Source organism: Mesoplodon mirus (assembly GCF_964341445.2).
Source record: "Mesoplodon mirus genome assembly, chromosome: 18".
Lineage (NCBI taxonomy): Eukaryota > Metazoa > Chordata > Mammalia > Artiodactyla > Ziphiidae > Mesoplodon > Mesoplodon mirus.
In genome coordinates, this window is record NC_138994.1 from 38,057,862 (window position 1) to 38,072,884 (window position 15,023).

Below are 15,023 nucleotides of genomic sequence, written 5' to 3' on the forward strand. Positions count from 1 at the left end.
ATTTCAGAAAACTGAGTAGAGTTTGCCCTTTTTGAGGGACATTTACATTTATAAGGGAAATCTCCATTTCAAGGCTGTGTCCCTCTCTGTAGAAAGATGATTAGATAGAAGGATGATTAAATAGAATAGAATAGAAGGATGATTAAATCTCAAGAAACCCTCATCAGTGGAGAAGTCCTGAGTTAAATCTGCATAATAACCATACCCTTGTTTACTGTGCATTGCATGATAACCTGTCATAACTGGCTTCTCCCCTTCCCCAAAGTCTTGTTTTATTGGTTTGTTTTTAGCTGAAGATGGTATTTAAGCTGAGGGCTTGGTCCATTTCAAGGAGTTACTCAGTTTTCCTGGGTATCTCCCATATATACAAGAGGTATGAGTGTTATTAAAATTCTGTTTGTTTTTCTCCTATTAATCTTTTATTACATGGAGGATCTCAACCAAGAACCTAGAAGGGTAGAGGGAAAATTGTTTTTCCTCCCATGCACATACAACGGAACACTACTCAGCAATAGAAAGAAATGAACCATCAACCCACGGAAAGACATGGATGAATCTTAAGTGCATATTGCTAAGTGAAAGAATCCAGTCTGAAGAAGCTGCATGGAGTATGACCCCATTTACAACCCTCTAGGAAAGGCAAAGCTACATAGATGATAAGCAGACCATGTGTTGGGGAGTTTTAAGTAGTCCATGTGACACTTTAGGGCGGATACTTGTCGCTATGCATTTGTCCAAACCCATAGATTTGTATAGCTCAAGGGGTCAATCATAATCTATTCAAATTTAGTTATTTAGGGTATAGGAGTGTTGCAGGATGGAATACATAATGTGACAGAGTCTAACTGTATTAGAAATATATGGAAACAACTCACTGTAGGGGATGGGGTAAAAGGTGCTGACCTAAGTTACCTTTGGAAATGAATGGAATCTGTAGACTAAAGGCAAAATGGTCCATATATAAAGAGTGGGCTCTATTTTACGACGTTCTTTCCAGGGTGTAGTAGCTAACAATTCTGAAACCTCTGCACATGTAACCTGGAAAGGAGCAATGCACAGATAAATGGCAGATGGTGGGAGCCAGCCTCCTTGCTGTGGGCGTGGGAAGTTACAGATAAGCAAGTGGAGAGCCTCTGCCCTCCTAATCCTGGATCTGGGCTTCCTGGAGGATGCTGACTGGCCGGGGGAAACACACAGATCTTTACCCTGGGAAGGTCCTGCAGAGGTAGGAACATCACACCCCAACTTTCCACCCATGTGGGCTAGAAAAATTCAGACCTCCAAAATCAGCCAAATGCAGCTTTTAAGACATTCTCGCCCCCAGATAAAGGAGCGTGAGGGTCTTGAATTACCCCTAGGCTGTCCCAGAATCCAGGCCCTGGGGGGTAGAGCCAGGATGGGGGTGCCTGGGCCTCTGACCAGCAGCTGGTTGGAAGGAAGGAGACCAGTCCTGAGGGCAGGGGTTCCCTGAAGTCTGTGAGCCCAGGAGCCCCGATGGGGTTCATTCCCAGTGGGGACATGGGTGGGGCCTGCAGTGGTTCTATTTTCCACCCAGGCCCTTCTGATGAAGCCACAGCAGCACTGGGCCCAGGCGTCTCCTGGTGGTGTCTCAAACTCTGACACAACAGCTTTACAAGGAAATAAGAGAATGTGCTTCAGAACCTTCCAAAATGAGGGTACTTCATCTAGGTACTTCATCTAGGTACTTCAGGGAAGAGGTACAGCAGAGGACATGGAGAGGGGTCTGTCCCAGGAAGGTCCCATAGGATCCGGCTTGGTGACACTCCCCGACCCCATGAGTCCTCCCGCCTGGACCTGGACCCCTGGAGCACCAGAGAAGCACTAGCTGAGTGCTTTTGCCTTGTAGCTGATCTTTCCTTTCTCAGACATGACTTGGAGTCTTGGAAAGAAATGCTGATTCTGTGAGATTGGCTTTTTCAAGTGGTTTCCTTCCCTCTGGTCCTGAAGCAGAAGGTTGGGGCCAAAGATGACTTGATGTTACCAGGGATGGGCCAGAGTGGGGAGAAGTAGGACCTGGGGCAGTTTGCTGCCCTCCACCTCCCGGGGTTAATACCCCCTCAGTTCACCTAGAACTGGAATTTCTAGTCACCCATTTATGACAGGAGGAGGTGGGGTAGCGGGAGGCCAAGGGGGTCATTTCAGCACCACGGATGTCTCTTTGTGTCAGAGCCACACACCCAGGTAGCTCCGCTCTGCAGGCTGGATCCCCTTAGAAATTACATCTGGGCTCACAGATTGTTAGTTCTCCATTCCAGCTTCCATGCCAGCGACCCATCTGGTTGTGCTCAGGCCGTGTACGTGCCATGGACAGAGGCCAGCCCTGGGAGTTGATCGCCACCTGGCAGCAGCAGGAAGTGTGACTCGAGCCATGGAGGGGAGTTTATAGGAGGTTCTCAGCTACAAGCCAAGTCACTGGGCTGTGAGTTGCTGCTCCATAAGTCGTGGCTTTATTTTCTGGAAAACTTACTTGTGGGGGCAGCCTTCTCTGTCAACTCAGATTTTCAAAAATATCTACTTTGATTTGCTGCCAACTAATGTAATATGATAGAACCCAATTTGATCTTATTAACGTTGATAAGGCTGAATTAGCTAACGTCAGGCCCACTTCCAAAACGCACAAATGTTGCCGAGGAGGGGACCCAGGGAAAGCACTGCATTGGAGGCCTCGTCTCTGCTGCAGCCCCCGGAGACCTGGAGACCTGGGGTGCAGTTTGCAGAGACCACTGATGCCCTTGTTCCTCGGACAGTGAGAAGGACACCAGCTTGAGTCACGGCTGCCAAGCACCTGGCACAGAGCCTGGGAAATCCCTTGCCCACCGGGGGCCATGGCACACATGTCTGCAAGATCAGGCCACAGCTCACTGAACAATAGTGCAAGAACGGCTCTTGCACCCAAGGAAGCAGCCCTGACACCACCTGCCCTGTCTGTTGGGCTTTTTGATTTCTCAGATCTGCTACTCAGTTTCCCAGTCTCTTCCTCTGGTCACCGCTGCCAGCATGCCTCTCCTACAACAGCAAATGCCTCCTGTCTTCCATTCTCTGTGCTCCAGCCGTGCTGCAGCTGAACTTTTTATAACAGAGCACAGAGAACAAGTGCCTTGTGAGCGCACTGTGAGCAAAGTGGTGGCCTTACTGTGACCGTCGGGATGTGGTGTGGCTCCTTAGGGCTTCCTGGGTGTCTGGGTCAGCTGCACACGGGTGTCACCTGGTCACGTGCACGTACCTGAGTGCCTGCTGTTCCTTGCCATTGTTTGTCTCATTAGACAAAACATCTGATCTCAGGGAGGCCGCACACCTGTACGCCAGGTGACCATCTCCTGAGGTCCACAACCGTGAGGGACAGATGCCACTGGGGCCTTGTGTCTGAGTCAGACAGGGAGCCGAGGGCTTCCCTCATGGCTCAGTGGTTGAGAGTCCGCCTGCCGATGCAGGGGACACGGGTTCGTGCCCCGGTCCAAGAAGATCCCACATGCCGTGGAGCGGCTGGGCCCGTAAGCCATGGCTGCTGAGCCTGCGCGTCCAGAGCCTGTGCTCCACAATGGGAGAGGCCACAACAGTGAGAGGCCCGCGTACCGCAAAAAAAAAAAAAAAGAGAGAGGGAGCCGACGCCTCCAACACTGCCCACTCCCTGAGGGCAGGGCATCCCGCCTCCCTGCCTGGACTGGGTACGTGTCTTCCACAAGGAGAGGAGCCCACACGACGGACCCTTTATTTGGAAAAGATAAGCAAAATCAGGTGAAGCAATTTGATACCTATTAAGATGATATCTTCATCCCGAATAGTACTCGAATGTATTTTTTAGAAGGTTAAAGTTATTTATTATAGCTTAAAAAATGGAATATCCAGCAGCATGGCACTAATAAAGGAACACTCTGGAAGCTTTGCACTCCAAGAGAAGATGCTCACGTAATGGTGCTACTGAGATGAGAAGAACACAAAGACTGTAGAATAGATGTGAACAGGTGCCTGGTTCTGCAAGTGCAAGACAAGTCACGCGACAACTGTGGACCAAGTCTGGGGACAGGCCAGTGGTTCTGATGGCAAGCAGCAGTGACCTCCAGTAGGGGCCAGGTTTCCATGGGGAACGCCCATCTCCCCCCAAACCTAGATGTGCTTCCTGAAAGCAGTGAGCACAGGAAGGTAGCGTAGGAGACAAAAGAACTCATTCATGGGCTCAACATCCCCAAGACCACTTGGCCTTTGTCCTCCAGCCGCAGATCTAAGCATCTATTAAACAGGAGCTAAGCAGGGCCAGAGCCAAACACAGAAGCTGCCACACAGTAGGTGCTCAATAAAGAACCGTTGAATTCATGGAGCTGCTCCTAAGTGGGGTCCGAGTAAGGGATCTGACACATCTCACCACTCTTTATTGACTGAAAATGTCAGCCCGCTAACAAGGTCTAGGTAAATTAATTATAGAATTTAACACATTTATTTTAAAAGGCATTGCAAAGAGTGTCTTGACAAAGAACATACAACACCTGTCACTGTCATTATCCTAAAGATCGACTTACGTGCATTGTAGCCACTTAATAAAAAGCTAGCATTTACTAGATGTCAATTATTAGCAGGTGACAGCCGGAAGCAATGTTCTACACATGCGTATCTACTCACGTGCTAGAGCGTGGATACCACCATCTCTCTGGATGCAGCAAAAGACACACAACATGAGTTGCCAACTTATTTCTAGAAGTTCCTGCTCACATGGTGGGGGCACGGGAAGAAGAGGAGAAAACTTTAAACTATGGTCCTTTATTCTTAGAGACCTCAGTCCCCCAGCCACAAGGGACATGCTTCGTTGAAATAATGGCTAACGTAGGTAAAAATGAAAGAGGAATTTTGACTTACCCAGGAAAGTCCAAATCAGATGTTTTCCAGTTTGAAAGCATGTGAAGCAGGTGTTTTCAGAGTAGGTGTGCATCTGGGACCAGGGTGGGTGTCCACCAGCATGGAGGAGATAGGCCCAGGGCAGGGGGGACATGGGGCTGCTCTCCCAGTGGCCTGCAATGGATGCCGGTGCCCCCAAGACTTCACTGAGACCCCAGCCACCCGCATGGAGTAAACCTCTCGAGGCAGACTCTTCAGATGTGGCCCTCAAGACAGCACCAGGCCGTGTCTGCACCCTCCAGGGCCCTTTGAGGAGCTGCAGGTGAAGGAGGTGATGATGTCTCTCTGCCCCTCCCCACACAGGTCCTGCACCTCATCCCCACAGCCTTCGCTTCTCTCTGCAGAACAAGCTCCCTCTTGCCCACAGGTCTCTTCCAAGGCAGCGATGCTGGGAAGTCTGGTGCTCAGACCCAGAAGGAACCAGCAGGGAGGTTTTGTGGAGGCATCTGATGATCTCCCCAGATTGAAAACGCTCACTTGGAAGAAAAGGGAACTCCTAGGCACTGCTGGTGGAAGTGTAAATTGGTGAAGCCACTGTGGAAAACAGTAGGAAGTTACCTTAAAAAATTAGAAATAGACCTACCATATGACCCAGCAATGCCACTTCCGGGTATATATCCAAAGGAAATGAAATCAGTATCTCAAAGAGATATCTGTGCCCCATGTTCATGGCTGCGTTACTCGCAAAAGCCAAGATATGGAAACAACCCGTGTCCGTCGATGGATGAGTGGATAAAGAAAATGTGAGATATGTATCGATACATATATATATATATATAAATATAATGAAATAGCTGTCCAGGAGGAAGATTTTCCTTTACGCTTCTAGATTCTTCTGGTTGGTATAAGAATTAAATTGACATGAGGCAGATTAACAAGAGAAAATCAAACGAAGTTTAATGACATGTGTACATGGGAGAGACCCAGGGAAACTGAGTAACTTGTCAATGGCCAAACCTTCACCTTAAATACCATCTTCAGCTAAAGACCATAGAGGATGTCGGGTAGGGATGTGGGGCTTCAAAGGGAATGCAGACAGTTCACCTGGTGACAGAAAAGCAGATGTTTGGTAAATCACCGCTTCCTGGGCCCTGCAGACACAGTGGGACGCAGACTGGACTCTGGTCTCCAGGCTCTGCTGAGTTTCCCCACCACACATAACCCACGTTCTTTGCAGATTTCTGTGGTGACAGCTCTGTTCCAGGAACAGACCCTTTATCTAAATTCTACAGGCAGCTAAGAGGGAGGTAAAAAAAAAAAAAAAAAAAAACACTTCCTGAGTCTTCTGTTTCTTAAAATAATCAGCCTAAATGAATCCTCATGCCAGAGAGATACATTTTGGGATGACAGATTTTGCTCCCCTACACAGTCAAGGACTCAGGCCCCCTGGCCGGCAGTGCTCGTCACAGATGTACATTTCTAGCCCCAGCACCTCCATTTCCAGGTCCCTTTATCTGAAGCCTTGGACAGGGGTCTTCTCCAGGCGCCTCTATGAGGCCTCCTTCGGGGAGGAGGGGAAACCTTGAAGGCACTTTCCCCACTCTGACTTGGTACCCAGAACGTTTCCACTCTGAGCCCACCCCCTCACACCCACCCTCATCCTTGGGTCCGTAGAACCGACAGAGCCTTTTGCTGGGCCTCCCCCTGCGGTAAGACGACCCCTACGAGGCTCTGCTCTGCATAGCCCTCAACAGGCGCACCATTTCCTGGGGGAAAATGGAACAGCTGTAGATGCTTGCATCGTTCATCACAGTAAGTGATTAAAGCTTTAGCACTTCCATTTGTGGCTTGTGGCTTTAATCGCTTACACCTAACAGCTCAGTTCCCTCTCAGCTGAGCTCCTGGCGCTCGGACTTGCCCTTGTGCCTGTAGCCAGAGACAGCAGTCAGTTCGCAAGGGCTCGTGTGATTAGATTAGGCCCACTGGGGTCTTATCTCTCCAAAGGTCATTGATTAGGAACTTTAGTTACATCCGCAAAATCCCTTTGCTGTGTAAAATGACATAATCACAGGAGCAGCAGCGGGGGCAGCCACCCTGGGAGGCAAACTTCTCCGTGTTGCCAGCTGTCCATGGAGGCCGCTGTGCACTGCCTGCTGGGCCTTCAGCAGGCTCCTTATATCCTGTGTCCCAGCCCTCAGACTACCCGGGGACATACTTGCTCACGGCATGATCAGGATGACCAGAACAACCAAGGAAAGATTTTGAGCAGTATTGAATTTATGGGCTTGGCCAGTGGCCGTGCTGCAGGGGCCACACAGCTGGGTGGTCCCCTGGTCCAGCAGCATCCCCACGAGAGCCCCGGTCCCCTACAAACATCAGATGACCTAGGGCAGCGCTCATCTGCTGAACTGAGCGGTTAGTGCCTGGAACTCTCAGCAGGACAAGATAATTTGTGGGCCATAATTTTATACAATTATACCAGATGCTTCTCTGTACAGATCAACACTTTCATACCCTATCTGTCCTGTTCGGTCCGTACAGATTCACCTCATGTTATACAGCGGAGGTGCCAGTTTGACAACTGTCCTGTTATGATGATTTACATCCAAACCACGTGTAGGTGATCATGCCAGGAAGAGTCTTCCTACTCAGGTGAGCGTCTTTCTCTAGAGGCAGGGGTGGCATGAAGGAAAATTAACTGGTCAAATCCATACACATTGTAATATGACTATGTACCGCCGAACGGCTCCTCAAAAAATAGCACTCATATGTACTCAAAATAGCGTAGAAGTATATATATTTACCCATGGTTTGACCACCCCGGGATATTGCTGATCTTCTCAGTTGTTACCCATCAGACAGGTAACAAGCACTGCAAGTAGCTTTAGTTTACATTTTCCAGGTTGGTAATCATTTCGTCATTGTCCAGTTGGGAAAACAGAAACCATACCAGTTAGTCTAACAGAGACCAGTGCACGTGGGGAGCTGGAGAAGCACGCAGGGGGGACCCGAGACAAGAAAGACCCCACTCGGGGAGCTGGCACCGCCCGCGAGGCCGCAGGAACAAAGGACAGGGCTCCGGGCTCGCAGAGCCCATGCCCTTGGGGAAGGGCCGTCACCTGGCTGCGCTGAGACCTCTGTGGCTGGGCAGGCAGAGGGCTACTCAGAGCCGGGATGCAGACCTTGGAGAAGGTCCTGCCCAGGCGAAAGGTGGGATTACAGAGGGTCTCGAAGAAAACACAGGAGTGCGTCTTCTTTCTGTTACAGCATCTGTGAATTTGGTGTCAGAAAAGCGTTCTCAAATGGGACCCAAAAAATGAAATAACCATAAAGTAAAAGATTGCTAAATTGGACTTTGTTAAAATTAAGAACTTTAGGTAAAAACAATAGACACAAATGGGAGCGATGTATTTGCAATGCATTTATCCCATAAGGGATTCATACCCAGAACGTCTAAAGAACTGCTACAGGGCTTCCCTGGTGGCGCAGCGGTTGAGAGTCCGCCTGCCGATGCAGGGGTCGCGGGTTTGTGCCCCGGTCCAGGAAGATCCCACATGCCGCGGAGCGGCTGGGCCCATGAGCCATAGCCACTGAGCCTGCACGTCTGGAGCCTGTGCTCGGCAACAGGAGAGGCCACAACAGAGAGAGGCCCGCGTACCACAAAAAAAAAAAAAAAAAAAAAAGAACTGCTACAGATCAATTTTCTTTTTAAAGAGAGCCCAATTAAAAATAATCAAAAGTTTGAACAAGCCCTTCAGAAAAGATGATATCCAAATGGCTAAGAAGCCTCGGACAGCCAATTCTACAGCATTACTGTTCAGGAAATTCAAACGAATATGTCATATACAGCACACACATCAGAATGACTAAAATTAAACAGACTAAATAAAATATTTTAAAACTGGCAAGATAAGCATTGCTGATGGGAGTGTAAATTAGTACAACAACTTTGGAAAACTGCTTGGCAGTATCTATACAGCTGAGCATTCATACATACCCCCTCTGACACAGCCCGGCAGAGATTATGGCTTATGCCCACGAAAAGATGTGCAAGTACACAAAAGCTAGAAAAATTAGACAATTAAACATTTTATGCCAGTAATCAAACACATACATATATTTTGATATATTCAAACAATAGTGCATAGCAATGATGAAATGAATGATTGCTGCATGAAATAATATGGATGACTTTCACAGACGTAACCTTGAGTGGAAAAGCTCTATATAAAAAAGTACCTAATGTGTGTTTGCATTGCTTGGAGGTCCAGAAACTGGCAAAGCCCAGTAGAGAATACAAGTGTGGCTAGTTTTGGGACAGGGTGACGTTCATTAAGAGGGCACAGAGGGCCTTCCTTTACCTGAAGCACCGTATTGTCTGCTCGGTGTTCTAGCTTGAGTCCTTCTCTTTGTTTCTTAACTCTTCACATTCATCAGTATTCCAGCAGACTTTATTGACTCTAAGCTAATTTTAATGGGAATACTTCTGTTTCATAATTTCCGTGTTCAAAGAGAAACATGCTTGATCTTATTCGTATGATAAGATCAGCCTATCCCTACTTATTCCAAAGCCGTAAAAATTTAAGGATGCATTTATAATTGCAAATTACATTAGAGATGACGGGGTGGGGGTGGTGGAGGCGTGAGGGGTCACCTGTAAATACTGATGAGTACATGTCTAATTGTTGCCAGCAATTGGATGAAGAGACCACATTGCTGGGGGGTCGTCGATTGTAACGGGCTCAGATACACTTTGATTCCTTATCTTCCGAAAGTCGTTCTTTCTGAACAGCCAACTTATTTCTGTGAATGCAGAATTTAGTAAATAATGCAATATGAAGGACAAAGAATAAGCTTAAAGTTGGTGTTCTCAGTAGTATATTCATTCTGGGTTGTTATTTATTCTATCCAATATAACCCCATTGGACCACCCATAAAGTTAATACTGAGTGGATATTCGTTGATTTTCCACCCTGCTTTGAAGAACAGCTGTGTCCTCTGATATCTCATTGCTGAGAAAGAGCACAAACTCTGAGTGCTATAAATACTGACGACTCGGCACGTTCATTAAGGGTGGATGGGTGTGCGCAGGTCCTGGAGTTCATTAACCAAGTGCTCAAGAAGCAAAGACACGAGAAAACCTTGAGTTTACTGTCCACAGACCAAGCAACACCATCTAGTGACTAATGATTTCCTGCCCTCTGCTGGTTCCAGTAGATGCATTCCAGGAAAAAGGCTGCAGGGTAGAATTTTTCTGGATGTTTCCTCTTAAACACAAAACAAGCACAAATAAAATAAAAATATGACAATTCTTGATGTATATCCTTAGTCAAATATTCAAAGAGCAGAAAGCATTCTGATCCCATACGAGATGTCAGATCTACATCATTTTGCCCTTCACAGCATTCGGAGTCATCAAAACGTTTCACCCAGAATCCAAGGCTTCCAGCTAACAGTAAGCTCAGAATGGCGCCGCCCCTTGTGGGAGTGCCTTTCTCAGGCTCCGTGCCCCACACAGCGCCTCGTCCCCAGAGACCCCAGTAGAGGAACTCTATTCAAAGGCAGAAAAAAAAAGAGAAAAAAATGCTGTCTGGCCCTCTGTTCCACTGGCTGTGCATCTCTCTCTGTATCTACATCTGTGTGTATGACTCTATGTACAGATGTGTGTGTACACGTCTACCTGTCCAACTGTTTTACTGTCTGCCTCACTTGTCTGTTAGTCCACCTGTGTCTCTCGATCCATATTCCTGCCTTTCTCTATGTGTTGTCCATCTGCCTTTCTGTCTGTCTTTTTGTTAATATATCTGTTTATGTGTCCATCCTTCTGATTCTATCTCTTTGTCCATCTATCAGGCTGCATGTTTTTTGTTCTGTCACTTTATCTGTCTCTGCTTTTTCTGTCTATCTATCTATATACATATATATCTATCTTTTTTCCTCACTGAGTTGTCCCGTGTGTGTGTGTGACGCATATATTGATAAAAACCTGCTCTTTGCTGGGCAGGATACATGGACCCAACACCTCTCCTTGTCGGGCCGTCCCTCCAGATCCAGGTGCTGCCTGTTCTCTGAGCCCAAATCCACCAAGTTCTACCCCCAACACTCAGTTACTGGCCCAGCTGCTCCCACAGGCAACCCCCAGCCTGACTTCTATCCCCACAGACTCATGTCTATCCTAGAACTCGAGCGAGTCTCCATCTGTGACTGTGAGGCCCCTTCACGTTGGTGCACACATCAGGGGCTGCTCTTTTGCACAACTGTGTAATATGACGTACACTGTTGTGTGTGTTTAGTGCATGCGTTTGTGTACATTTTAGGTGTGTGTGCATGTGTATGTGTGGGTCTGTATGTGGTTATGTGTGTGTGTTGGAATGAGGCCACACCACCCCTTCAAACACTTTCCAGCTAGCCAGTAGGTTCACAAAAAAATGTCGGTGTCTGCAGTATCAGCTCCCATCTGGGCCCCGGGCATCCCAAACCACTTTCCACACATGCTGTGGATCCCTCCCCACGGAGCCCGCAGGCAGCAAGGAGAGGCAAGAGGCCTCAGCGGTTGCCATTGCTGCGCATGATTGAGTAGGTTGTGAATGGCACCCTGGGGTTGTACAGTACACAACCTCGGGCCCTGCCCTGGCCCAGAGCTGTGGTCTCCAAGCTCCAGCTCACTTTCTGCATTGCGCCTCACTAGGGAATAAGAACAGTCCCAGGCCTCAGCACTGAAGGAGCATTGATCCAGGAAGGGAAAGGAAGAGCCCTTCAGCATGCGGGCCTGACTCAGGGCTTCAGAGAGCATCATTCCTCATGTGTCAGAAACTGAGGTTTCAAGGAGGGTCTGGGGCTGGCAGGTCACTCAGAGAGGATGGTGCCAGGATCCAGGCAACTGGTGTGCTCCTTTTGGTCCAGCCAAGCTCTCTGCCTGCTGGAGGAGCCTTCGTGCAGTACCCCAGTGGACCCATCAGGGTCAGGGAGCCCAGGTCACCCAGAACCAAAACCCAGGGGACTCTAAAAGTTTTGTGCAGGTAGAGAAGGGTGAGGGGGCCCAGGGGACCAGAGAGGAGATAACTGCAGTCATCCAAGTAGGTGATGACAGTGGCCTGGACCGGGTGGTGGCAGCGGGATGGAGAAACGTATTGGGGCTGAAAACAAATTTTAAAAAGTTAAAAGGTCAGGGTATTGCTCTAGAGTGGGAGGTGAGGGAGAGAAAGGGTGCATCAAAAATGAGGTGCAGAGATCTGGCTTGAGCACTGAGAGGCCGGCCCACTCCTTCTTTTCCTTGAACCTCAGTTTCCTCATCTGCAAAGCATTGTTGAGATTCTAAGCTCTAACCATCCTTGTCCGCCACTCATCGCTGAGTTCCCCCATGTGTATGTGCTATGGATATGTTGATAAACTTCTGCTTGTTTCTCCCTTCATCTGTCTTTTGTCAGCCCACTTTGCAGGGTACCAGCTGAAGGACCTAGGAGGATAGACGGGAAAACAATCTTTTTCCTCTCCTACATCAGAGAGGGGCTACCTCGGCTCAACACCTCTGTAGGGAACACCAGCCACCTAAACTCACACCCGGGATGGGTTATAACCATATGAGACAGCCAGGGCAGGGGGTCAACACACAAACCTCCGGGGCTCCATCCCCCAGGCAGAATAACAGCAGTTCTCAAGGTGAGGGAACTTGTTAGAAATGCACATTTGGGGACTGCCACTGGCCAGATGAATCAGAACTCACAGCGCTGTGAGTTTAAAGAAGCCCTCTGGGAGGTTCTGATGTAGCCCACAGCCTGTTTCTGTATGGCCCTTTAGCTAAGAATGGTTTTTGCATTTTTTTAATGGTTGTGGGGTGGGGGCAGAATCAAAGGAAGAGTCATAATTTGTGCCATGTGAAAAATATATGAAATTCGGATGTCAGCGTCCATAAATGAGGTTTTATTTGAACACAGTAACTAATAACTAACAGGTTTGCTTTCATGCCACCACAGAGCCACGCTGCTTCCAGAGACCTCATGGCCACAAAGCCTACGGTATTTATTCTCGGGCCTCTGCCGGCAAAGTTCCCCTGTCCTGCCTGACAGCAGCAAGGCTGTCTCCAAACCACTGGGCCTGCAGGGCCTGAACCCGGGCCCGCACGCCCACCAGGGCTCAGGGAAAAACCCAGGGGCATATGTACTGGGACGAGAAACATGTCCATCTCCGTGTTGCTCACCTCAAATGGAAATTGGCCATCCTCTTCGTTTATGGATGGAGGCGATTCTGCTGCCTGCAGAATGGGGGGGGGCGGTTTCTTCGTCAGTGACTTTCTGGGACCCCCGACAGTGAGGCTGTGCTCACCACCAGGAAGCTGGCATCAGCAGTTAGTGAGGAAATGTGGTTATTAATATCCCACCCATTTTTTCGTTTGTATTTTGGTAACTGCTTTGCACGAGGATGGGTTTCCTCTGCAACCGTAGGTATTTCATTTTGTGCATTTCAAAATGTTATTCTGAGAAGAAGACCACAACATAGAAAAATTTAAAAGTCTGCAGGAAGTGGCTCCCCGGCACCTCACAGCCTGGGCTGACACGGAGGAGGCCTCCTGGACCCTCCCACCCCGGCCAGCCCTGCGGCAAGGCCCCAGGCCACTCACAGGACACGCCAAGAACAACTACTGACATCTTACTTCCCGTGGTTCTTTCACATCTTGCAGGAGCAGCCAAAGCTGAGCCCGTACAGGGTTCCAGGCACCGGCTGTTCTGGGTGCTGGGGCTCCGTCGTGAGCAAGATAGAACCGAAGTTCCCGCTCCGGAGAGGCTGACTTTGCAGGAGGAGGAGGGCGATGCAGCAAAGCTGCCAGGGAGGCCTGAGGGAAGCTGAGTGCTGGGGAAGGAGGCCGGGCCCTGCGTGGGGTCCACGGGCCCTGGGTGGTCTTCCCTGCCCCAGCCAAGCTGCTCCTTTTGCTTCTCCCTGTGCTCTCCTACCCCAGGGCCTTTGCTGGTGCTGGTCTCTCTCTCTCTCTCTGGGAAGCTTCTCCCCACATACCTGGCAAACCTCTACCCACCCTTCAGATCTCAGAGGAAACGTCACTTCCTTGGAGGACCCCCCCCCCGCCTTGGTTCCTGCAACAAGGCCTCCCCTTGCTTTACCCATGGCACCCTTTCGTGTCCCTCACCCAGGGACCGCGCTGCATCGCTACTGCTGCAGCAGGCGTGGCTTGTACGCCACCTGGACCCCTTTACCAGGATGAGCCCGGCGCCCAGGCGCTGTGTCATTTGCTAATGGCTCTCAGCTGCCCCCTCCCTGGAGAACCATTCTGGGCCAACAGGAGCCACCCTGGCCCGAAATGGCTGAGAGGCTGGACCTCCCCGCTCGGCAGGGTGGCAGTAGCCACAGGCTGGCTGCTGAGGGCACAAAAGCCCAGCCCCCGCCGGCAGGTGGGACAGCTCACATTCCCGAGCCCAGGGTCAGGCCAGCTGGCCGTCAGCTGGACCCACCTCGGCCCTTCAGCTCCTCTCCTGCTTCTGCTGCTTCCTTGCCCCTAACCCCCCAGTGAATCACACGCACACGAATCCCTGTTGCAGGCTCTACTTCTGGGGACTCACACTGTTGAACGCCTGTCCCCTGAGCCCCTAGACTGACATCAGGGGCTGGGCCTGTCCTGCTTCTTCCCAGAGTGCCAATGCCTGCCTGGCACACAGTGGCAATTCGTAAACACTTGTTGAAGGAATGGGTGGAGCTCCCATTTCTCACATAGGGAAACTGAGGCCCAGAGATGGCCGGTCGTAAGCATTTAGGAGGCAGAAGGCCTTCGAGACCCCAGTCCAGGCTTGGGTAAGGATGGCCCGCTTCTGTGCTTTCTCGGCAGCACTGAGAGGGAAGAAAGTAGGGCCCGGAGTGCTCAGTGGGCTCAAATCCCCTGTAGCACCAAGCTCTCCACCCTTCCTGCCCCAGGCCAAGCTGCTTTCTCCTCAGCGTGGCTGGTGGCCGGGCTCTGGCCCAGGTGGGTCAGTGGGAAGGTGAAGGGGGGGCTGCAGGTTGGTGAGGCCTGTAGACACTCCTCTGGGTGGTGAAGCCCCAGGGCCGGCCCTCCATCCACCCACCATCTGTCAGACGAATACCCAGGGAGCACATCCTAGCCCTGCTCTTGGCACTGGGCACCCAGGAGTGGACGAGAGACACGGCCATCCCTGCCCTTGGGGAGCCTCTGC